The 26570-nt window shown below is 41.3% G+C and overlaps 1 protein-coding gene across 4 annotated transcripts in view; it reads left to right on the top strand.

Moving 5' to 3' along the window:
* Positions 1-1411: 1411 nt before the first annotated feature.
* PCDH11X (protocadherin 11 X-linked) overlaps positions 1412-26570 on the top strand; it is a 949600-nt gene continuing 924441 nt past the window's right edge. For 2 of the 4 annotated variants that reach the window (XM_074964440.1, XM_074964439.1), the window contains exon 1: positions 1412-2075. The gene's annotated coding sequence lies outside the window, so the exon portion shown is untranslated. The remainder of the gene's footprint in view (positions 2076-26570) is intronic. The other 2 variants (XM_074964443.1, XM_074964442.1) reach the window with 1 other exon arrangement.

Below are 26570 nucleotides of genomic sequence, written 5' to 3'. Positions count from 1 at the left end.
CGGGAGGTCCTGCCTCCCGAGGGCCAGCTCCGGCTTAACCCGAGCTCCCCGGGCAGCCGCACCCCCAAGCCGCCCTGCCTCCCCCGGCCTGTAGCGCGGCTTCTCCCCTTCCCCTCACTGGTGTGAACGGGGGACTGGGCGTGGTGGGACAGCAATGAGCCCTGGGGAGGTGGCAGTCAGGGGGTGGGGGCAGTCAAGAGCCCTGGGGGAGTTCGAGGCAATAATGAGCCCAGGAAGGGGGGTTGGGCGCAGTGGGGAGCTCGGGGGGCAGTGAGCGGGGGGGGGGGGGGGAGAGGGCGATGGGGGGCAGTGAGGAGGTGGTGGAGACAGTAAGGCATGGGGGCAATAAGGAGGTGGGGGGCAGTGAGGAAGTGGGGGGGGGCAGTGAGGTTTGGGGTCACTAAGGAGCCGGGGCGGGCGGGGGGAAGCCGGGGGGGCAGTGAGGAGGTGGTGGCGACAGTAAGGCATGGGGGCAGTGAGGAGGTGGGGTGAGGGACAGTAATGTTTGGGGTCAGGAAGGAGTCGGGGGGCAGTGAGGCGGCGGGGATCCGGGGGGGAACAGCGGGGGGGGGCGAGGGACAGTAAGGAACGGGGGGGAAGTAAGGCGTGGGGTCAATAAGAAGCCTGGGGGGCAGTAAGGAGGTGGGGTGGGGGAAAGTAAGGTTTGGGGTCAGTAAGGAGCCGGGGAGGCGGTGGGGGGATAGCGGGGGCGGGGGGAGCCCGGGGGATAGTAAGGAGCCGGGGGGTCAGTAAGAAGCCTGGGGGGCAGTGAGGAGGTGGGGTGGGGGACAGTAATGTTTGGGGTCAGGAAGGAGTCGGGGGGCAGTGAGGAGGTGGGGGGGGGCGGTGGGGAGCCCGGGGGAGAGGGCGGAGGGGACAGTAAGGTTTGGGGGCAATACGCAGCGGGGCAGTGAGAAGCCCAGCGGTAGAGCGTAGCGCTGGGGCCAGGCAGCAGGCAATGACAGCCGGGCGCACTCCGCTCCAGGGGCCGACCCGGCTGGAGGGAGCAGGTTCCCCGAACGGGACGGGGACACTCCGGCGGAACCCGCTGGTCACCGACTCGTTACTCTGCGCTCAGCGGCGCCCCAGAGCACGTGGCGACCGGGGGAGGCTACGGGAGCGCGGCAAGGCAAGCCCTGTGTTCCCACCCCCCTATTCCTGGGTCAGACTGGGTCCCAGGATCGGGGGTCCCACCCTGGATTAGAGGAGCCAGCCGGTGACTGAATAGCGGTTCTGCCCCCAGAGAGCAGCCCTGGCAGGAAGCAGACGCGGCCGCGCCACAGCTGTTGCTTTCGGGGGATTCAGAGACAGAAAGAGCGAGGGTACCTTTAAGAGGAAAAAAAAATCCCCTCAACTCCCCGATTTGCATTTTCCATTTGTGCCCCTCCTTTTTTGCAGTGATGTCAGCCGGGGAGGACTTGCTGGCAGCACTGGGAAGCGGAGTTCAGACGGCGGCAGCAGAGCTGAGCCATCCGATGCTTTAGCACCCGGAGCTCTCTGGGTGCTGCTTCTCTCCAACACCCACCGCCTCTGCGCCTGCAGGGGCGATCCAGACCGGACAGCTCCTGTGCAAAATTTCCAGTCTATACCAAAGAGGGGGCAAACAAGGATCTTCTACCATCTTTCTCTCAAATAGACCTAACATTCCTCTTCTGTTTTATCCTCAAAGAGAGAGATTTGCTGGACTGCTCTTGCAGACGGGGATTTAGTTAAAAGTCTCTCAGCACAACTTAGCTTAACCGACATCAGCGTGGCGGACTGATATTAATGAGGTTCTTTTAATGTGGAATTACATTTGCCTTTTACAGCTGCAAAAACATAAAACCAAACCCAAACCAAGACTTAGCTAAAAGTTAGACTACCTTTTTCTTCCACAATTGTAGAAATCGTTCATGCATCCTTTGCTCTAGCCTGCATGGGAAGAAGCAGCTTGTATTTTGGATCAAGTATTTGCTGGTGTAAACTGGTCTAACTTCTATGCGATGGGGCAGCCTTCATTACTCTAGACGCCTTGCTGATATGCCGAGGAGCCAATGTAAATTGACATCTTTTGCAGAGAACGCAAGGAATTAAAGGTAAGGGGGGTTGATTAGCATTTTGTATTTTTCGTCAGGCATCCCCCTCACAGCACACTACCAGCAGTGCATCCAGACTGAGATTATTAGGCTAGAACTGGCTAAGTAATGTGAGTCGCCTTTGGTGACGATTACAGGGAGTTCCTGGGTAATTGCAAAAGATGAATTTTTAAGCTTTTTAATGTGTCACATTTATGATCTGCGTTATTACAAGAACGCTGAGCTAACTTATACTGTTCAGGCATGAGGGGCTCCTACAGACTGAGTCTGTGATGTAGTTTGCTCAGGTTTCAGTTAACATTTTCTTGAATGTGCACCCCCTTCCCTAGTGTTTCCACCATCCGGTTTGATTTGGTGGTTGTTTGCAGACATGGTACATAACACCTATGAGAGAGGGAGAGAGGCGAAAGAAAAAAAAACATATGGAGCATTTTATTTATGCAATCGTAATCCTGTAATGGAGATTGCATTTAATGAGGATTGTATCAAAATGCCTAGCTGTTGTTGGGAGAGGGGAGGGCAAAAACTGTGCTGGATTGTAAATGAAGTTCTTTGATTGAAGGATTTCCTTGAACTGTGGAGGGATGGCGATGAGGAGCTTAAAGTTGCTGTGCATTTGGAGTATTGGAATGGGATAAAAACCAGATCAAGCTGAAATATATTTTAATTTGTTCAGGCTCTGGACATGATTTGAAACCCGGGGGAGAGGAAATCCAGTCATTGCACTGATGTGCTGGTGTTGATGCCACCGTCCAAGGAACACTTGGATTCAGTAGCAAAAACCCCTTGACAGGAAGGCTAGGCTAGGATATTACCTCTCTTTTGGGGAGGAATGAGGAAGGAAGGTTTGTTTATGGCTTTTGCAAGATAGAAATTGGAGGCACAAACCTTACAGCCTGCTGGTTGCAAGCACGCAAGCCTTGTAGGCGATCTGGAAAGTAGAGGGTTTGTCTCCTTTTCCTTTTGCAAGCTTGGCATAGCAAACTGTAAGAAATAGCTCTAAGATACATGAAGAGAACATGTAGGGACCAATAGCCCTTCTGGGGCTCTGAAGAGACTCTAAACACAGAGAAGAATTGACTAAGATAGCATGAGCTCACATATTTGAGTTTGAGAGAGGATCTATTGAAGGAAGTATGGAGCAATAATTTTATGAAATCCTGATGTTTACTTCAGTTGGCAGAAGTGAGGAGAAGATGTTCAAGTGCAGGAGACTTTTGAACCCAACTAGAACTGAGGGTAATTTCTCAGCGGAGAATATCAGGTTATTCTAAGCTGCTTTTTTATTATTATTTTTAATGACATTCTAAGTTATAAAGAACGAAAAGCTGCTCCCATGTAAGTCTCATTAAAAGCAAAAGGAATATTCAGAGAAAACATCAATAATAAGTAAAATATAAACCTTAACTTTTTTCTTGTTAGCAATGAAAGAATGAAAGTAGAGATGATCTGAAAGATTATAGAGCAAAATAGTTTTTAAAAAGGGGCTGATGGTGTTGTGGGGAGGAGTTATTCATTTATGTATTAACATTCTGACAACTAGTTTCGCCAAAAAGACTGGTTTGTATCCATATGAATTGCAAGAGTACCATCTGCAAGCATCTAAGTAGAATCCTCAAGTAAACAGCAGAGACATGTCCTATAAAATACTCACCAGTACTTCTGTACCATTGCCAAGAAAAGGGATGGATTAAATGTAAACGTTGTACAGAATAAACCAGAGCAAAAATATCTCAGGTTGTCAGAAGTAATTTGTTTTCTTATATGAAATGTGTACATAAGACTGGGTAATGGCTTCACACTTGAGTGACTCCAAAACTGTAAATTTTGCATAAGATAAATAAAGGTGAGAGAGAGGAATATGCTGATTTTAAATACAGTGGAGAAAATCTGCATAAGCACAATGACTTCCACTTAAGCGTTTCATCTTGGCCAAAGTGAGACAATTTTTGTGTATGTGTGAACCGTAAAAGATGGGTTTAGAATATTAATGCGTAAACTCTGGAGAGCTAGGGGCTAGCTCAATAGGCAGAAGATTCTTTCTTTTTAAGAAAGACTTGGAAAAGATATATGTAAATTGCAAGCCATGTTCAATTTGGACTTCTATACCCAAATTTTAAAATCAAATTTAGCATTGCTTAAGAGAACAATGCCAGATTTAAAAAACAAAACAAAATAACAACTCTGCAGTTCTAGCAGTAAAGATTTCTTACTTTTCTTTATGGAAAGGGTAAGCATTGTTATGTTGTATATATGTGTGAGTTTGTTTCTCTGTGTGTGTTCTGTATTTTAATCACATTTTCACCAAATAGCAGGAATATACTGCTGAGGAACAAATTCTGGTTTTCTTTCCATTCAGATCTTTCTTTTCCATTTTTTCTTCAGAAGAGCTCTTATCGCTTCATGGCTGCATTGTTCATCCTTGGAGCATTTCTTTAAATGTGAGCATACGAATGCCTTGGTATAGTTAAAGGATAATTTATATTCAGTGTAGTACTGTCTGCTCAGTGGAATTGGTTTTATACATCACAGCCTTTGCAAAAAGGAAGATCAAAGATCTGAACCTGTGGTCCTGTACTGAATTTGTATTCTACCTGGACACATGCAATATTATACTGATGACCCTCACGCTTCTGTAGTTAAGAGTACATCTGCCTTTTCTTTATAATGCCCCTTTGTTTAGTTTTAATATAGTTCTAAAGATGTATCTTAAGCTGAAATGAAAACACATTGATAGGGTAAAATAGAAGTCCAAACCATTTCTGTATAATAAAAAAAAGTATGTGCATTAATTGTCTATTTGGTTTCTCCTTTCCTCACTATTCACTGCTTTGGGTTTCCGAACTGGTATTTCCAAACTTCAGATTTTGGGGCACCCTTGAGTCCCAGGTAAGTGCTGGATTTTGAAGTGGGTTGCAATTGTAAAACAGTCACAAAGGGCCTTTTCTGGAAAGTAGAACAATGCCGGCTCAGAACAGGAATTAGTCAGATCTGAGTTTTGATAGTTGAGCCTTCGATCATATTGGGGACTTTAGTGCTGTGGCATTATTCTTGTTTGTTTTTTTGAGGTTAAGTTTCAATAGCCAAACGAAACCAAACCATGTTATTGAAAGTTAAACTACGCTTCAAATATATTAAGGAAAAACAAAAATATGTTAAAATAATGGTCTGACATAAGTGCATAAAAGTCATAGAATTTCAAGCTAGGACTGCTAATGCACACTCCTAACTTCATCTATGTCAGAGCAGGTATTGCAGCATTGACAGTCTTCCATCAGAAGATACCACGATAGTGAGTGAAGCTACTATTACCTTACATTTACATAGTATTTTTCATTTTGAAGGATCCCGAAGTCCTTTACAACATATATATCAATATGCATATCTAATATATAGCTATATCCCACTAGTAAAGTATTTACTTGATCACTGTAGATAAAGGGCATGGAGGGTTATAAATATTTTGTGCACTTCTTAGATTAGAGAATTTGGCTATACCTAAAATGTATGCATGGTTCACTGTTGTGATCATGTGTGCTACAGTGCCTAGGCTCAAGCAGGCTAAGCCAGAGGGGCCTTGGTACCCTTACTTCTAAATGTACTGGCTTTTGTGGAAGTTGATTCAGATATTGTTTTGATATAGGGTTTTTTGTATTAAATAAAAGTTCATTAGCTAGATTTAATAAAGTTTGTTCCAAGAGCCTCTTACTTGAAAGAGATAATTGGGATATTTAGAAATGTGTGGCAAAGTACTAGTGACCATACCTTTCTTGAGTCTTTTTGGAAGGTTCATCCTGCCTGCGGAATGAGTTGCCAATACACAGGTGTGTAACGTGGATCAGGAAATTTAAGGTGGAAGTGGGAATTTGATTATCTCTTTAGATCTGAGGGGAAACTCCAATTCTCATTATCCAGCAGTAAAAAAAAAAAGAAAATAGTTTCAGAGATAGTCTTTTTCAGTTATGGTCTCTGAATTAGTAGAGTGACTTGCCAGAAATCATAAAAGCTTCTACGAGCTTTTGCACTTTAAAAGCTCCACTGATAGAGGATTTTAAACTGTCCTTGTAATTGTCTCTAATGTGTTATGTAGTGAATAAGAGTGGGATTGGTAGAATATAAATTTTGAGGCTAGGAGTGACAATTACTGCATTTATAATTTGTGGCACAAATCTGAATGAAAGAGCCTTTTATATATAGTCTTTTCTAGCACATGGATATTTTGTTTTAGTCCCCCCTCCGACTTCATAGAAAAGTTTCTCCTCTGTGCAAATAAGGAACAGCAATAGTCGTATAATATCCATTCAGTACAGTTTCATATTTAAATGAAACAGACCTGTTTGCAGAGAAGCATTAATTAACCAAGTAGAGATTTCATTAAGGTTCAGGAAAACTTAATTTAAATAATGAAAATGTAAATAGAAAGAGCTTGGAACTTATTCCGCTATTCACTGCCAAGTTTTTCATAGGTCTGAACAGTAAATAATATATTGTAATAGGTTTTCTGTCACAATCTCATTATTAGACAGTCTTTTTTATTTGAGGTTTTGTTTAACTGCTGTTAAGTAAATATCATGCAAATTACTGTACATCAGTTGTACTGGAAAAGAAATGTTTTCCTAAAGGTAACTTAAAATAAAGCCGTCTGTACTTTGTTCAGCTTGCTTTATTAGGATCTGATCCAAAGCCCATTAAAGTCAATGGAAAATTTTTAACTCCTATTGGCTTCAGTGGACTTTGGAATAGGCTCCTAATGAATTCTTGCATTACATACATAATGTACTTCAATTGGGGGCATTTGGTTTGGGAGTCAAGCATGTTACTGAGATACAGAGAGCTTTGTTGAGTAGTTTTGCTTGCGTAAGAACTGCAGGATTTGGCCCATTCAGCAGTGGGCTCTAAATTAACTTTGCAGAAGAAAAACTTTTAAAATTAAAATATTGCTTTCCCACCATCTATTTATACTTTGCAACATACTTCACATGGAATATAATTTCATTGGAAATTGCAACACTAGATTGTCAGACAGCTGAATTCTGCTCATATACACTGGTGTGTGAAATCTTTGAAGATATTTCAGATTTATAGTGGTTTAATGGAAAATCGTCTTTGGCCCACAGTATTTAAACTCTATTGTCATTAAAAGACATAAAATTAGTTCACAGTGCTCGGAATTATTGCCTGATTCACTTTCATTCCAGTACAACATCTTGCGTTGTACATTACTTTGATTTGACATCGTTGTTTTTGGAATGATTTTCTTCCTCTAAGCTGCTCTAGAAATAAGATGTCTTGTGATGAATTCTGTTTGTATATCAGTGTTTATCTGTTACATCCTTAAGGATATGGTTTTATTATTTTTTGTAAGAATTTAATTAGTAATTATGTGAGCTGTATGCCGTCTAGTGAAATGGTAAGAAATCCATACCAAGACAAACAAAAGCCAAGAAGAAAAAGTGGGTAGTGCTTTAGGGATAACATTTTTCCATTTATACACATATTTACACCTTCAATATCATATGTTTATGATTATTATTAATAATATATCTGTGCCCATGTAAGTCAAAGGTAGAACTGCCATTACTTCAGTGGTGCAGGATTAGGCTGGATTCACAAATTACTTAGGCATTGCAATGCTCAGCTGCCTAGTGGAATTCTCAACCCTGATTTGGGTGTCCAGGCTTCCTCTGCATTGTGTGGGGAGAATAAGGCCTAGGAACAGGATTCCCAGAAGCCAGTAAGATGAGCGGTGAACCTCAACTAGTTAGGAGTCAACTGCACAGAAAAGGGCAGGGCTTAGGCTCATCCTCAAAGGTATTAGGCATATACTGACAGGCCAGAGGAAGGTGCTTCCCTCACATCCTGATTCTCAGTTGTGACCCTTCTCCTTGAGTTAGTTGCCTAACCCAGGTCAGCCTTTTTCTCTCAAAAATAAGAGAGAAAACCCCAGAACAATTAGTAGCCCAGTGGTTAGGACACTCACTTGAGATGTAGAGACCCAGATTCAAATCCTTGTGCTGCTTGATTTGGAACAGAGACTTAAACCCTATTTTCGTAGATACCAGATGCCCTAACCACCAGGTTACTTGAGAGAGAAAATTACAGCAGAATCCTTATTCTACAACTTCGCCATTAAATTGTGGCTCACACTAATGAATTGCAATTTGCACATTGCTATGTACTGAAGCATTTTGAATTGAACTTCACTGTAAATAATTTTTCAACATCCACGTTCACTGTAAAGATGTTCCACTGTATGTTTATAAATGCACTCTAATACGGTGAAGATATAAGGAGTGAGACAAAAGGAATGGTGCATTAAATGGAATAATTGCTTTATTTTGTCAGTCATTTAAGTGACTTTTGGAATATATATCTAGCAATTTGCTTTAAATGAAGATGCCCTAGAATAGAAATCAACATAGCAATAACTCTACATGAAGGAAATCTGTGGATAAGAATACTGCAGAACTCATTCTCTTTCCATCTTTCTGTCTTGTCAATCTGTAAGAGTGATGAAGGATTTAAATGTTATCTTCGGATTTTGATAGTGGTTTCCTGATAACTGGATTCTAGTGCTTGGCCACTTCAGCATTTTTTTAGCCTGGAATATAAATGTGCTTAATTAGCAGAAGACTCTTTTTAAAAACACATTAGTGTTGTGGAAGTCAATAGCATTCTGTGTTTTTTACTACTGTGAAGGGAAAAAACAATAAGTGAGTGCTAATGGGATATAAAGGTAAATCAGAGTTATTGTTACCCTATTTGGCTCTTTTTATTTATGTAATAGGACTGAAGAAAAAAATAAACATTTGACTTTGGAAAAAGTGTGTATGCTAATCTAGTTTCTTTCCTTAGAATATAACCTTGAGAAACAATCATACACATAGATGTTTGTTTATCTGAGCCTTGTACATTTTGTTTTTTTTTACATTGTGGGAAGATGACATGCAGCTGTGATGAAGAAACAAATCAGGCTATGATAATGAAACCATTTTTGTTGTTCAGGTATTATTTTACCTAATTCCCCTCTGCCCCTTTTTTAAAAGGGATTAATTCCTTAGGAAGGGGGAAGAGGTCCAGATAAACACATCAAACCTTAATTTTTTAACAAAGTAAAACTTCCTTACAAAAATAAACAAAAAAGGAGATAAGAATGGTGAGCTATTAATTAGCTTGGTTGTTAATTCATAGCTAAACAGTAAACTGAGTCTCAACAGTAAGCTCATATCTAAGATTTTGGCCTAGTCTTTACATTGTGAGATTCACTCTCATACTGTGCCAGGGCAAAATCAAAGTATGTATGAGGACAACTTCACAGAGCATTATGGATTCAACAGTCTGTGGAAACGGGCAAATAAAGAGATGCTTATCACAACAGGCACCTCAGAAAAGAGAAGTCCACTTCAAAAGTGAGCATAATGGGCAGAAAGCAAGAGATATATTGTGTACCAAGAAGTACATAGTCAGTATTTGTGGTCAGATGAGTTATTAACTGATAATAAAAATACTGCTCATGGTTGATAGACATGGAACGCTTGTACCACCCACAAAAGGAACAATCCTTATGAGCCTAAATCAACTCTCTGGGCTTCAGTGCTAGCAGTAGAACTGAACAACACCAACCACATCCAAAGAATTGTTGTTTGTGTATTAAGGAGAAGAGATTTTCATGGTGTCTAATTACCATTGACTTTGGAGCCAAACAGCCCTTTGATTTTTTTTTATACTAGAAGTATTAGTCTCTAATTTTAAGATATGTAAGAAAACATCAGATTCCTTGTTCTGCCTAATAAAAACAAGATGAAAGTTGTTAAACTGTCTGGAAACCTAGATGGGATAGGGAGTGGGTGCATCCCTTTTTGACTGTAGAGAGGGACACAGCTGGATGGAATAACCTGTCATTTGATGGGAGGTTGTGGAGTATTAAGCTGCATTAGGGAACTTGGTTCTCTAGAATCTAAAAACTTCTGGAAGGTAAGCAGAACATGGTTCTGTATAAAGCTGTCTAGATTGTATCTTATTTTTTCAGTTTTCACAGTGTTTGTTTCTGATTTGAATTGTTGTACATATGAAAGCTGCTGATCAATACTGCAAACAGCTGGTTAGTGTTTAAGGATTACCAAACATCCTTATATGAATCTATCTGACTTAACATGGCTAAAGCTAAAAGAGGTGACAGAAAAGTGATTTAATTGACTGAATTAATAAAATTAGATCATTCTAAAGTAAAATATAAATATTGTCAAGATCTAAGAAGCAAGGTAAGAATGGACTCCTGCTCATTGTAAATAGTTAAGAATCTAAAGAAATTTCTATTCCATTAGATCAGTGTGCCACTGAATTAGACTTTGTCAACTGAAACGGAAGAATATGAAACTGATTAAATTTGAGCATACAAATGAGACATGGGGTAAAATTTTCAAAAAAGTATAAATGAGTTAGGCTCCTAAATCCCATTTTCAAAAATGACTTAGGCACTTAGAAGCCTCAGTCTCACTGACTTTAAATGAGTCTTAGGCTCCAAAGTCACGTAGGCACATTTGAAAAAAAATTACCCATTTTCAGCATCATAATCATAATTGAAATGTAACCATAATTGTTTATGTGCCCATTCCAAGCTTTCCAACACCTATTCAATGTCAGCCTCATTCAGGAGTAGTTTCATCATCTTCTACACTCAAAAGATGACGCAAGTGATGATTATGCAATTAAAAACAACTAAACCCAAAGATTTAAACTTGATTTAAAAAAGTTTCAGTCCTCTTTAATGTAACACAAAGTTACCTTTTTATAGAAATGACTGAAGCACTTTGCCCTGGATATATTCCTCATGCCTCATTTAAACCCACATATCCACTACTGGGTATTGCAAATGAAGAACTAGAAGGAGCAAAAAGGGAATAATAATCATAATATAAAGGAATCAACATTGAAATTAATCCACAACATGAAAAATGATGGCTACAGTCACCTGTAAAAGGGAAAGTGTGTTTCAGGTTAATTCTTTTGATTGTGAGTCTGAATAGAGAAACATAGACTATTGTGTCCAAGTTGGTCTCCAAGAATGCATAAACCGTATGGCAAAAAAGAAGTCTGCTATTGTCTCCAGTAATGAAAATATAGAGAAAAAGATGAGAACTTCTCAGGTGCAATCATCCTAAATTTTCTGGGGTGAAATCCTTGTCCCATTGAAGTAAATCACAAAACTCCCATTCAGTGGAGCAAGGGTTTCACCCCTGGCAAATGGATGTTCTGTGCACTGTTTAAACCTCTCTGTGAAAGAAGGAATATACAACATAGTCTTCAAGCATGTTGTGGAGGTTCAGAAATTCTTCTGCAACAACTATCAGCCTCATAATTAATTGACTGAAAAAGAAGGATTGATGCCTCTGCTTGCTAATGGAATTTGGTTGATCTCTGAGGAAGATTGTATCTCTTCGTGTGCATGCAGCTACCATAAGTGTTGAAATTTGCACTGAGCATGAGAACTTTTTATCAAAACTTAGCCCTTGTTTTACACAACAAGGGACTCTACAAAACTGCATTTATAAAAGTGACCGAAGAAGGTTTCAGAAGGTGTAGACAGATAACAAGCTAATGACGCTACTGTTTCAATGGAATATTTGGATTGGTCTGTTTCACTACAAAGAGGTGGAACCACACAAGGACCAAACCGAGAAATGATGCAGACACGCAGTGGCACTTTTCCATTAGACAGCCTATCACCATTCATAAAGGTTGTAGGTTGAGCTGAGGACGGGAAAAAGACCTGCACTCCTGTCCAGCCAGATGAAAAAGAGTCTACTCTCAGTCATTTTTTTTTAATGAATATGTACCTAACGGCAGATACAAAAGAAGTGTAGGTCTAATTAGAGAATAGATAGAAAACTCAGTTATTTCATTCTTATGTTCTTACTTAGAGGCTGGATTATTTATTTATTTATATCTGTGTGTGATGGTTTGTTATTGTTGTTTTGGGGTTTTTTTATATGGAGGGGGGGAAAAAGTGAATTTCTTCATGCGACAGGCCTTGTATTTAGGCCTACTGATGTCCATGTCTTTGCAGAGCTGGTCTGCAGGGTGTGCACTTGCACTGTGGCTTTCATAGGCACATAGGCTGAGAGGTTGTTTAGTCCATCCCTCTGTGCTGACGCAGGATTAACTAAACCTAGACCATCCCTGACAGATGTTTGCCTGACCTGTTCTTGAAAACCTCAGAGGGCTGGGTCTAGAACTCCTCGTCTTATGCCCCCACATCAACACATATTTGTCTCATACAGCATATGTGATAAGTGATGCATATATGCAATGTGTGTGTATAGGGTCTGATACTTTTACTGATGTGGAATATTTAATCAAGTACATTGCTTCTTATCGCATATCTCAGGTTGTCTGAGTCACCCACACAGACAAGCTTGAGCACTGGTCCCATCAACTGGTATATGGGGGTGGTATGGAGGGTGATGACAGCCTATAAACTGTGATTCCTGGGCATGGCTGAGCACCACTTGATGCAGGACCCCGCAGAAGAAAAGGTAGTTTTAAGCCATCTTTGAACTCCCTGTATTCTGGGTCCATCCAGTGGACGTTTCAGCCCCCAGCATAGCTAAGAGCATCCTCGGGGCTGCTCTGAACTGCACGTCTGTGCCCCTGACCTGAAGGGACTTTGTGGCAGCTGAAAAGAACCAAAGAGCAGAGGCACTCCGTTTGCAGGCTGACACACAACCCTAGATGATGGGCTGTGAGGGGGTTCAGCTTAGAACTATAATGGCAGCTCTGCATTTTCCAGGAAATGCCTTTAGATCAGGGCATCCTCCTGGAGTGAATCTAGGGAGTTTATGTCAACTTTGTATTCCCAGAGTGCAAAGGGGCTGTATTGCACCTGTCACATCACCACATATACTTGCATTACTGACTCTTAGTCCTTGGAAACTCTTGAAATTTCCACACCCTTGCTCACATGTATGTGTATAAATAATATGATATTTGAGACTCCTTTTCTGTTTGACTGGATTTTGCCCATTATTTAGCACAGCAGGGGGACTGAGACTCCATTCTTTATGCATATAACTGCCATTAATATCAATGTGAGTTATGCAGTAATCCACAGCAAAATATGCCCATAAGTAACGCCAAGTGGCACCTCCAGGTCAGAGTTGAAGAAATTCTTGGCCCTCTTTAAAGCACGAATTCTATCTCGAGAAGCAGAGCATTTTCACCTATTGATGGTATAGTAGTATTCATTTTGTTGGAAGCTAAGACATCAGTGAAAGCATTGCCTTATGGCAATCTTACTGTGTTTACATTAAGGTCCAAACCTTAAGGACAACGGGAGGTTTCTGGGAATAAGATGAACAGGGTTTGGTTGCTGATTAAGTATTTCAGTGATGCTTTGTGGAATGACTGTCTTTGGTATTATGCCATATAACCAAGGTATTATTGCTACATGAGAATGTTATAGCCCACTATTTTACTACCCGTTTGCCCAATGGCTGCTTGTTACATATATTTGTAATCTTGCCAATTTGAAGCCAGCTCCAGCTGCTGCTAACATCAGTGGAAAAAAATCCTCCCATTAATTTCAGTGGTGGTTAGGGATGGCATCTGGCTGGCTTTTGTGCTGCCTTGCCAGTTACCGGTAAGGGTAAGGGCACCCCAGGAATTTTTTGCCTTCTCCCTGCTCTCCCATGCTCAGGATTAAGGGGGAGAGAGGGGAGAAATGCTTAGCAGACATTTCCCATGGGCCTGGCCCTTTAAAGCTGGGACTCCCTTCCTTGCATGCTCCAGGGTTTGCGGAACTTTAGTGACCGCCAAGGTAGGAGGAAGGGGGCGGGTGAGTTTGTTGTTGTAGGGCAGCCTTCCCCATCAGCTGCTTGTGGCTTTGACAAGGGCCTGGAGCTAGACAAGGACCTGGAGTGTGGTGAGGGGTGGGGAAAATAAGGGGCACAGAGGTCTTGAGCTGCCCCCAATTCCCCACCAGTACTGCTGCCTGTGTGGGATGAGGGGGTTCACAGTACTGCTGGGAGGAGCACCTGAGAAGGGAAGAAGGGTCATGGGCATGGTGATGGGGTGGGGGCAGTAACCGGTTGTTCAGCATCTTAAAGGTGGGAACCCTAATGGGAGTTGAATTGGGCCCTTTGCTAACATACTCTGCAATGGAGAATGTTAAGGAGTTCATGCAAAGCAGCATCACATACCAGCGGCCCTTGCTGGAGTTCCTCAGGAGCACGGGTCTCATGCCACAAGCCCCTTGCTTGTCCACTAACAACTAAGTTGAAAGTCAAGTAAAAATTTGGCCACCTGGGCTTTTAAACTGCACAGCAAAAACAAACCGTTTGTTGTAGTGTGTGACTGACGGTGCTGTCAGGTTGTTAGGCCTGGACCTGGGTGCTCAGGGTTAAACCTGTGAACTCCTCTGCAGCCCCAGCACCAACCAGCACTCCCCATTAGAAGGAGCAGAAAAGCCTGATCTTGCCTGGTGGATCCTGATTGGCTACTGCCTCTTCCCAGCCCTTCTGGAGGACTACGTCTTGTTGGATTTGCTGGTGCTAGAGCCTGAGCGGCGTTTCTAGAGAGTGCTTGGAGGTCTAAAAAACTCACTGCTCCTTTTTCCCAGGTGACACTGTTCCTTGGGATGGGGTGTCAAGCTGCTGATGCCTCCAGCAGGGGGCAGAGAAGGCCTGGTACATTCTGTCAGAGTCCCCTTAATGGGCGATGTACTTAAATGTACTAAACAGTACGGAAATGTATATATTTTAAATAGCTCAATCAAAAAGTAGTATAAAGTCAGCCTACAAATAATGTTTATAGTCTCAGTTCCTCATATGTAATTCATTTTGGCAGGTACAATACTTTCAGGTTTTATTGTATTATAAACTTAAAAAAAACTTGAAAGAAATCATTTGAAAAGGGTTTAAAGTAAGTGATTTAGATGAGGTTGGCAGGTGGTGCAATATGGCTATTTCAGGATTAACTAAGTTCTGAAAATGCTGTCACTTCACAGTATTGGATCCATGTGTTGATTTAGCCATTGCTAAGGCAAAAGTCATCACCTTGCTGAACAAACTGTATGAGGCATTAGTTGATGATGGTATAAAGCAGAAACAGCAGACGCCATTTTTTGAGCAACTTTGGAATCTTCCATGATTAAAAGGAGAATTGAATCAAAATATCTTCTCTTCTAACTGCCATTTAATTTGAATGTTTGTCATTGGGGTAATATGATTTTCATATTTTTGTAAATATATATTAAAATATGTCTGAGGGAAAAGAAAGAAAAAGGATATAGTAGAACCTCTAAGGACAGTGGAGTTAAAAATGATGAAAGAGAATTTCAGAATGTCAGAACTCCTAATAAAACCATCTCTCACTTTCTAATGGGCAGGAAACAGAAATAGAGACACTATGGAAATGGAGCTCAGGAGAAAAAAAGAAAGTAGAAATGCACTAAAATAAAATGAATTTAGCTAAACTTGATGGTCCCAAATCATCCCTGGTTTAACTCTTCAAATTTCAGTGATCCATGGAATTACATGTGTGCTGTTACACCAAAGGTGAATCTGACCCACCATCCACAAATCTTCAGGACTAGATAGTTCCATTCTGTGATCCTGAAGGAACTGGCCAGAAGTAATTTTTGGTAATCTTGTAAATCAAAGAAGGTCTCTAAGTAGGTATCTTGTTGGTAGGTTAATAAAGTGTTGTAGTAGGCTAACACATTTCTAAACTTTACAAATAGTTGACTTTCTTAACTACTTATTTGTTGGTCTGATGTCTGTCTGAAGTAAGATATTTGAAAACATTATGAAATAATAGTTTTGTGGGCCATGAGAGGAGGTACAAGCATTGTGTTGCAGGTGATGTCGGTTTGTGGGCCACAGTTTTGGTATACTAACCTGATCACATTTTTTTTAATAAAGGTAGCTGCAATTCAGACAGTATTGTGGTAGCTGTTTCTGGGAGGGACACATGCAGAGTCCTCTCTGCCTTGGCTTCAGTCAGTTTTGCTCACCGGAGTTCTGGAAACCCTGGGGAGACTTTATGCTGGGAGCTGTGAATTGGTCCTGTGTTATTCTTGGCTTGTAAAATCCATCAGGGAGGTGACAGGTAGAGCTGGGCAGAAAACAGTGTTCCTGTCCTAGGCAAATTTTTGAGATTTCAAAAACTTTCCTGTTCTACAATGGGATGAAATGGAGACCTTCTGAATGTTGGGGGTTATGAAAAATAAGACACATCCCCCCCAGAATATCCAATAGGCCAGTGATTAGGGCACTGTGATGGTTCTTGGGGCACCTGAAACTGTCAGTCACCATGTTACCCCCTGCCTCCAGCAGGAAGCAGTCTGTCCTGTGGTAGCTGTGTGTCAGTTCCCTAATATCACCAACCTTTCAGCCATTCAAGCACTCTCCTTTGGGCTATGCCAGCCCTATCTTTGCCTTGCAGTTTAATAATAAGTGCACCCTGATCCCCTAGTCCTTTTGAATCATTCCTCTGGGATTGCCAGTCCCTAACAGTGGCTGCTCACAGAAATATCAGATCCTTTGCACCCAGAAGTGCCATGTAACCCAGTTTTATCTTAAACCACCACTTCTGTAAACCATGCAGCACTTGTGAGCACTTATGTAAACCTACTTTTGTTTTTAATGTAAGAAAAAATAAAGATTTACCTGAAAGTGATTGGAAACAACTTGTTACAAAACAAAATCATAAAATGCGAACCTGGGTCTACACTTACCAATAGTTACCTTTCCTTTCTAATACAGTAGGGTGCCGTCGTCCCCCACCCCCACCCCCAAAAAAATCAGTCTATTGCAGAGCTGGTTGTTCTTACGTGAACCAGGATCCAAAAGTTCATGAGAGCCCCCCCACTCCTGAAGGGCTTTCCTCAGTGAATGGATACTAACGGCCTTTTCTTACACTCTGTTAAAGTGAAACAGTCTTTTGTCTTTTTTTGTAGCCAGAGGAATCTCCTGCCTGCTATTATGATCCTTTCACCTCCAAGTGCTTTCAGTTGTTAACAATTGTGCGTAATGGTTTTCCGTTGGCTGTTCTGGGATGGGCCAGGGTAGACAACAGAACCTTGCTGGCTGACGAGCGAGGGGTGACAATTCTCTTTTGCTTGAATGGATCATCACCATTACCTCTGGTGACTAAGTTCTACTCCAAGTCCATGAAGCATACATTCAGTATAAATACATTATTCCTTAAATATTATCTATATCAGTGGTGGGCAACCTGCGGCCCGTCAGGGTAATCCACTGGCAGACTGCGAGACAGTTTGTTTACATTGACCATCCGCAGGCATGGCGACCCGCAGCTTCCAGTGGCCATGGTTCACCATTCCTGGCGAATGGGAGCTGTGGGAAGCGGCGGCTAGCATATCCTTGCGGCCTGCGCTGCTTCCTGCAGCTCCCATTGTCCGGGAACGGCGAACCGTGGCCACTGGGAGCTGCAGGTGGCCGTGTCTGTGGATGGTCAATCTCAGATGGGTGCTGTAACCATCAATGATTAACTGTTCTGAAGTGGGTCTCTCTGTCTCGTCTGTTGGAGCTGTTTCACTTGGTATAAATTATTAAATATTCATTGGATCAGCAAAGTGAACTGGGTCACACTCCCTGATACAAAGGGTGAGGGTTGTAATAAGAGTAGGATAGAACAGTAAGGGCTGGGAGAGAAAAGCCCAGAGCTGCTGGATTGAGTGTCCCTGGGTTAGAACCCGGTGTAGAAGGCAGGCCCAGGTTCTCCTACAAACCAGTGCAGGAATGGGATGCTAGAGACAGGCCATTTGGGGACTGCTGGAAGCAGCCTGGAAGGGTGGAGAACTTTAATGTGACTTGGGTGGAGGGCTAAGCTATGAAGAGGAAAACGCTTCAGCTGCGGGAGCATGACAGGCCCCAGAGTGAGAGGACAGGCTGAATAACTGTAGGAGTGTCACACCAGGTGGTGAGGTAATTCTCCAGATGTGCCATGAGGAGGTGCCACTGAGCAGTGAGTAGAGCAGATCCCGTGACACCAGCACTTTGCCATACAAATCTTCAATTTTGATGAACTGACATTTCCCCACAAAACAACTGTTTTGTTGGAAGATTCCTGACCAGTTCTAATGATAGGTTCATTCTGGGAAAAATACTGTTAGTGGTAGTGTCTCTTAAAGAGACTCTTGTGGGGTATGTGTCCTAGAAACCAATCATCACTGTGTTTTACATTTTACTGGCTTGAAAACGTTCTGACGAGACAATTATAGCAATAGCTGGAGTTGTCAGATTTGCTTTGCAGATTGCACCTGTTATTGTCAATCAGTTCCCTTGGGGACAATGGAAGAGGATCAGTTTCTTATGCTGTTTCTATTAGATTTGTCATCTGTATATCTCCTTTTCATTGGATCTAGAGGAGGTGGTCAATTGTCAAGATTGGGCCTTGAATGAAAGCTAGCTATCTGGTTGAACTTCACACTGCATAAGATGCAGATAATGTTGGTGGGCTGACAGAATAAATGAGAGGAAGTGATGGAAGAGATTTCTCCATTTGTTGTTGTTTTTTATTTTGTAGTGCTCCAAAATGTTCATGGTGCTTCGCTGAATATGTAGAAATCTGCCATCCAGGCCCAGAATAACTCCCAGTCTTCAGCCTGGCTTGTGGGAGGATTGCCTGCCTTTTGCTCAAGTTCAACACACAGGGGTTCATCTTTTTAACCACATTTGGCAAAAAAAGTTTTGAATTTTGTTTTTGGTTCTGGATCTCAACACAGTTATCTGTTCTTGCCTGAGTGCACCTTATTTGGAGTAATCTTGGAAAACCACTTCAAAATTTCAGATAATGCAAAACATGGCTTTTAGCTTGCTTACAGTAAACACAATAATCTGTATACTTCACTGGCTTCCAATTCAGTTCTGGTGCAATTCAAAGAATAGGTGCTGGAACTAGCAATGTGGGGTTGTGGCTTAAGTGGTTTTCATTGTATACAGCGTTTACAGTTTGGTTCAATAGCTCTCAGTACCTTCACTATAAAAATTGTTCTAGCACCCTTGATTCAAAGTGTTGGGTTTTAATCTGTAAAGCCCCTTTTGGTTTGTTTATAAGAGAGACTACTGTCACCTTTTTTTTTTTAAACCTACATCTTAGACCAATTAGTGCTGAAGCCTTACCTTTTTCAGACAAAAAGAAAAGGAGTACTTGTGGCACCTTAGAGACTAACACATTTATTTGAGCATACGCTTTCGTGAGCTACAGCTCACTTCATCGGATGCATACAGTGGCAGGATTTCTTAATGGAGAGCTTGAGACTCGCTCTTCTGGTTTGGTCCTATAGATCCCAAATTATTTGACTTGAGGGCTTCAAAACATATCTGCTTAAGCAGGCTTTTACTGATGGAATTGTTTGAGGGGCTGGGTTATTTATGACTGGGGTGTAATTTTGTTTGTATTAGTTGATACTGCTTTGCTGATGTTTTGGGTTGATGTTTTTATTGCTATTTATTACAAATAAGGGTGCCTAGAGGTTGATTGACAGGTACATTATAAAAATGGAAGGAATAAATGTATCTTGATTTAAGCAAGGCATATGACACAGTATTACACTGAAAACTCAGTGACTGGAAAAATATTGTACAGATAACATTGCAATGCTGTGGATAAAAAAATGGATTTAGGGAAAGAAAATAGAAAGGTATCACATCACATAATGAGGAAGTTGTAAATGAAGTACCTAATGGTTTGGTACTAGAACCAGGCTTCTTTAGCATACACATAATGACTGGAATTGTCAAAGGCGCAAAAGTGATTTAGACACTCAGCTACCATTGGAACTGATTTACAGCCAATTATCTTAAGCCAAATTTTGACCAAACCGTAAATGACAATAATGCTTTTACATCTAGTTTTTATTCATAGATTAGAAGAGGGGAAAAAACAAGCTTTCCTGCTCTTTCAATTCCCAGTTGGTTTCTTAACTCTTAATGAATGAACTAATCATTGAACTAAGCTAGTTGAATAAACTCAAATGAAGAAAGTCCTCTCTCTGCAGCAGCAGATGAAGCTACTGTTGTGAAAAGCTGGTTTAGTATTTCAGCAAACTCTGGTTCCAGGTGCTCAGTCAGTAAGATCGACTGGTTCAGTGGTTTGACTTTCTTTAAAACGTAGGCAGCAAAAGTACTGCTTAATATTATTATATTTAATTTAATTTAAATGATTTTAATGGATTACAGTAAGTTTAGCCTTTAACATAGGTTGTTATAATTTCAAATTTGATCTTAAATAGGTTTGTTTTTAAAAATAAAAATATATTTCATTTAAATTTAAGAAATCTGATTGTTTTGATTTTTAAAAAATCATAGTTTTTGGATTTTTTAAAAAATTGAACCTATTACAGGGGATTCTCTTCCAAGACCAGAGAATAGAGCTCAGATTAATTTCTGTTGCCTGGGCTCATGAGAAAAAATTAGGGCGCTCCTACATGAATTGGTCACTGGCAGGAGGAGACTGTTGTGGCCATGTCTGAAATAGGATCAACTTGTTGACTGGTAATTGGGAATATAGAGACTGTCTCCTCCCCATGGCTATTTTCTTCTATTTTCCATGTACTTTTTAGGAAATGATGCTATTGGTAACGGTCCTGTAATGCTTGGTGGCCCACAATGCTGCACACACTAAATGGTCATAGGTATATTTCAGATTGAAAATAACTCTCATCATGGGTTTATTTTAGTTTGTCCTTTGATTCTCTAACTTTGGCTTTAGCAATATTTTCACTTGGCAGAGGGGGATCAACACAACAAACTCGGCTGTGTTGCCATTTTGGGACATCTTTGCTTAGCATCTCAGCAGGCTCCTGTATGTAGTCAGTATTTGCTGATCAACAAGTTCAGACTGTATCTTTGTGTTTCTGCTTTCTAGGAGTAAATAACAGCTCTTTCCCTCTAAATATACAGTAACATTACAAAAGTATTTCAACAAGATCTCAGAGTTCTGCATTTTGTTCCTTGTTCCTTACTCACTGAATTGGATTACTGGGCAATGACAGACTCAGCACTTCTTTGGGACCCCATCAAGTCCCCCAAGAAAGGTTTATGGCAGTGATTTTCAAAGGAGCCTGATGGAGTTGAAGTCAGTGACAGATTAACTGAATGAGCATTTCCTCAAATTCCAGGATGAAATCCTAATCACTGGACCCCCTTTCCTTTCCAGTTTCAAAGGAAATTTAATTTCTATGGGACTTGGATGCCTAACTCTCTTGAAAATTCCAGCCTAAAAAACTACTTTATACTGCGTTGTAAGACTGCACCTGGAATGCTCTGCACATTCACATTGTTCTTGTTGATGCTTATTCCAGACATAGAGCTCAGTCTTGCATGGAGGTGGGCAATTCCTAGAGGAGTGGAGGATAATGTCAATATAGTTAGTCTCCTCCTTCAGTGAATCACTTCTGTGGCTTTTCTCACTGGACGGAGAAGGGGGTGCACTGGATTCCTATTACCTATGTCAGTGAGGGTTTTTTTATTTTTGCCATCAGCTGGGAACATTTCCCAATTACTCCCCGCATTGTGCTCTCTCAGATGGTTATTTTATAAGACAAATCTTAAAAGAGAATAGCCCTGATGAGCCAGTCTTAACAGGTCTCAGCAAAAGCCATTTCACATGACTGGTGGTAAGGAATGGGACATGGAAGCACTCATTGTAGCTAAGGTAGCTTTTTTTTTTAACAGCCCTACATTTGCTACTGTAGGTAACATGTGCATAGGTTGAGCTGTTTAAACCACAGGGAAATCACACATTTCAATTTCCCTTGGAATATCTTCATTATTAGAAAGTATTACCAGAATAATTTGTTGTCAGAGTAGCAAACCTTATTCAGGTTTTTTAATTAATCTCTTGAGAGATTCAACCGACTTAAAGGTAAAAAAATATTCTGCTGGGGGTAACCATTAAAAGAGAAAACAAATGCAAATTATCCTCAAAAAAGCCTTGCAGGTCTTGCTATGAACCAAGGAAACCAAGGCTTTCCTTTATGATCTATAATGTGGCATTCTGTAATGAAATATAAAGTAAGGTTAAAAGTAACAGTCTTTTTGTAAGAAGAGATTTAGGCTCTCTATTTCTTCGTGGACTGTTTGTACTGGGAAGAGAGCGTTGATTTGAATTTGAGCTACAGGAGGCTGAAAATAGTATTTCCTAGACCACGAAAAGCAATGGGGGGAGGGGGAAGGGAATCCTTTCTGCAAAGTTGATCAATATGGAAGAACTTACGCTGAAAATCAGATTTTGTAAATTAAATGAATTAATGAATTTAAAATCAAATAAAAATGCATTAATAAAAGCTCTGTGAGTGAAATAAATAAATTCTGAGAAAACAGCTCAATCCCTTGTGAATTAATCTTTTTGGTAAATCAAAAAGTGACAAGAAAGGACTGCTAAAAATTTTGTTTTTCCACAGAGCACTTCAGACAGCTGATTAGTCACTCAGGCTTGAATGAACCAACAGCATGCTAGTCAAAACTCATAATTAGTGGACTTTGTGATGAAGCTGTTTGTTTAATCCTTATTTTTCTGGCCAAAATGTTGGAGGCTCCATAAAGAAAGAGGCTTGCAATGCACTGTTGCGAGATAAGATGCTAGTAAATGTATTGTCTCTGAATTAACATGCCATCAAAAGTGTCTTGCTTCAAGCTTTTCTAAAATAAATCTAGTCTTCTAAGAACCCAGTAAGCGTTTTTTTTTTTGTTTTGTTTTGTTTTTTCAGTCTCCTGCAACAAATACTTAGAATTTGCCATGGAAAAGTCTATTTGTTTGTAGCTCCCGGTGAATATTGGCATTAGCTATGTTTTGCTGGTGTAGCTATTTAATGGAGTGCAAATATACTGTTAGCTTTGACAACAACAAAATGTGAACTGTGTTCAACTGCATCTGGGTTTAAACATAGCAACAGTAGTTTCGCATTCATTCAGCTTTCCAAGAGGCCACACCCCTTGTGAAGAATATGAACAACAGACTGCTTTATTCAGAGTGCCTCATCATTAAGAATAGTGTGTCAGCTGACAGTGCAGTTCACTGTATGATGTTACCGGTTCAATAGATGTCTGTGAATTGGGTCTTTTGGAAATATTTTTGGCCTCAAAATGAAAGTACTGCCTTGTCCTAAGGATTTAGAAAAGTTATTATGGTATTGGTATTTACATTGTTTTTTTTAATGTTTTTTGAAGATTTCTTGCAGCTGATGTTATGATGTTTGGTGCATTTTGTTGTTGTTTAAATTAAAGCGTGTATATGTGCACCTGTGCATGCACATTTAATGGTATTGAAAGTGATACAGCTCTATCCTTGGCTTGAGTCAGGCATTGTGCCTGAAGGCTTAGTACAGGCTTACAAGCTTCTTCACACAGTATGGCCAATAAATCTCAATTCTGACCTGTAGAACCCCTGATAATTCCAATGCTGGGCTTCTCTTGAGAAGACTGCCTATCCTGGCAACTGTAGGGTAGTATAGTGATGTGCATAAATGAAGACTAGAATAAGGCCATCAAACTCACTCTCACTTGTGATTGGAGTATCAAAAAATGTAAAGGAATATATCCATTAATTTAGAATCCTTTTGTGATCTAGAATGTTACCAAGTAAGCAGAAAAAGAGAACTCCAGAATTGTGCACCTCTATGTGGAATAAAAGGTTCTTGTGTCATTATACAGTATCAGTGTCTTTCTGTATCTCTTGAACATCATCAGTCCTTTAGTTGTTCAGGTTCAGGTATTTAAAAATATCAGTCTTTATATGGATTAATTTCCAGACTCTGATTTTCCTTGGTTGCTGAGTCAACCCTTACTAATGGTCATTTCCTGCTGCTGTCCTTTTCTGTGCATCTATCTCATACAACCTCTGCTTTTCCTCAGATCTGGCAAAACAAAAAACAAAAACATTTCTTGTTAACCATTCAGTAGGCACCAAAAGTAGCTCCAAACATTGAGACTACTTACTGTGGCAAGGGTTTGCGAGTTTTTAAGAAGAAAGCCAGAAAATTCACAGATAGTTTGGTTGCCAAAGCCAACAGCTTGTAAATAGCTGCATGTCCTCATTAACTAAAGACCCTACTGCTTGGAGAATATGATGAATCTCTAATATAAATGTTGTTTGTTGGCTTGTTCCCTTTCTCTTACACCAGTGGTTCTTAACTGTGGTCCACCGCTTGTTCAGGGAAAGCCCCCGGCATGCCGGGTCGGTTTGTTTACTTGCCGCATCTGCAGGTTTCGCCAATCGCGGCTCCCACTGGCCGCAGTTCGCCGCTCCAGGCTAATGGGGGCTGCGAGAAGGGCGGCCAGCACATCCCTTGGCCCGCGCCGCTTCCCGCAGCCCCCATTGGCCTAGTGCGGCGAACCATGGCCAGTGGGAGCCGCGATCAGCCAAACCTGAGGACGCGACAGGTAAACAAACCGTCCCGGTGCGCCAGGGGCTTTCCCTGAACAAGCGGTGGACCACAGTTGAGAACCACTGTCTTACACAGATGCCTACGGAAAAGTAAGATTTAAAAGTTGGGCAGCCTTTGGTGGGGCTCTGTTGTAATTCTGTCTTTCATTTTAAAGTGCAGATTGCTGTCACTTCATGATAAAAGGTCTAACAATAGTTTACTCAAAGGAGAAAAAGCTGCCACAGTCTTTTGAAGAGCTGTTAAAACTTTGAAAGAAATCTTACTTTAAAATTCTTGATTTCTTCCAAGATGAAATGAAGTGTTAAGAGAACTGAATATATTTACATCATGCAATGATGTTTTGCAGGACAGGTAAGATTTTGCTTATTAGGCCATGATGCTCAGCTGATGTAAGTTAGCATATGTCCATTGAGTTCAGTGTCACTATACCTCTTTATACCATCTGAGGATCTGGCCTGTTATATGTAATCTAGCTCACTATTTTGAATTAATGTCTCTGTTTGGTACAAGTTTATAAAGCTTGTGCTTAGTTTACTTAATGAAAACAAAATATTTTCTGTGTTCATTTGAAAGGTGTTTGCCTTACTGCTGAGAATGTCTGACACATTAGGTTTTTAATAGTTTGCTGAAGTGGGGTGACAAGCTTTTTTTTATGTAGTAAAACCATCTCCAAAGGTCATGTTGTTTTTCACCATAAAATTATCAGCTTGCAATTTCACACTGATTCAAGAAAAGTTGATTGATTGAATTGAAATGGTGTACAGAGAAATGGATGAGTGGGCGAGTGAGAATCCTGAACACTGGTAGTTTTTGAGCAGCTGTTTTCAACCTGTGGTCCACAGACCATAGGGGGTGCACTCACTATGTGTAAGGCAGTGGTGGGCAACATGCAGCCCATGAGCCGCATGTGGCCCGTCAGGGTAATCCACTGGCGGGTCACGAGACAGTTTGTTTACATTGACCATCTGCAGGCACGGCTGCCCGCAGCTCCCAATGGCTGCGGTTTGCCGTTCCCGGCCAATTGGGGCTGCGGGAAGCAGTGCGGGTCACAGAAATGTGCTGGCTACCACTTCCCGCAGCTCCCATTGGCTGGGAATGGCAAACCGTGGCCACTGGAAGCTGCGGATGGCCGTGCCTGCGGACGGTCAATGTAAACAAACTGTCTCGTGGCCCTCCAGTGGATTACCCTGATGGGCCACATGCGGCCCATGGGCTGCATGTTGCCCACCACTGCCTTACACATAGTGAGTGCACCCCCTATGGTCCGTGAAAGGTTGTCGTTACCATAGAACAGTGGTTTTCAACCTGTGGTGCGCTGATCCCTGGGGGTCCACAGACTATGTTTAAGATTTCCAAAGGGGTCCACACCTCCATTCAACATTTTTTAGGGGTCGAAAAGCTCAAGTGACAAGGGAAAAAATGGAAGGAGGAGATAAAACAGACAGAACCAAGGCAGAGCATTGAGGCCTCTGGGGGCAAAGAAACTAAAGCCTCTCAGGGAAAGAGTGCTCATGAGGCAAAGTGCTGAAAACAAACTGAAGAGCTGGGGGAACTGTGGAAGGAGTCAACCTTCAATTTTGTGGCGCTACATCTTTGGAGAAGAAGATGTTGTACTGAGAGCTTCCTCCACCTGAGATGTAGCTAGCCTACTGTAGAATGAGTGCACACTTGTGCCAACACTGAAGAATCTGTTTATAGCCCTGCCAGAACTATTAACCTTACTGATATTTCTGCAAAGGGTAAGTTAGCAGTAGTTTCTCTAACCCAGGAGCTGAACAAAGGCAAACCTCAAGGCCAGAATGAAAAGACTGGTGTTTGGGTTAGCCCAACTGGTCTGCAGGCTTCACCTAAAAGATCTTTATGAATAAAACTGTTGTACCTCAGATTATTCAGACAAAAAGAATCTGAGAAAGTTCATCTAGTGCAGTGCTCAGGTGTTGGGCTTTGATGAGTAACTGTACCACCCGAGGAGACAGAACTTCTTATTTTCTTGTTTCTAAATTTTAACAAGTCTCTGAGTCTGATCCTCAGCTGGTGTAAGTTGGCATAGATCTGTTGACTTCACTAACTCTTTCTTTCTCAGC

The sequence above is a fragment of the Natator depressus genome, chromosome 9 (genome assembly GCF_965152275.1).
Source record: "Natator depressus isolate rNatDep1 chromosome 9, rNatDep2.hap1, whole genome shotgun sequence".
Taxonomy (NCBI): domain Eukaryota; kingdom Metazoa; phylum Chordata; order Testudines; family Cheloniidae; genus Natator; species Natator depressus.
Note: the sequence above shows the minus strand (reverse complement) of the source record. Positions and strands in the feature narration are given on the sequence as shown.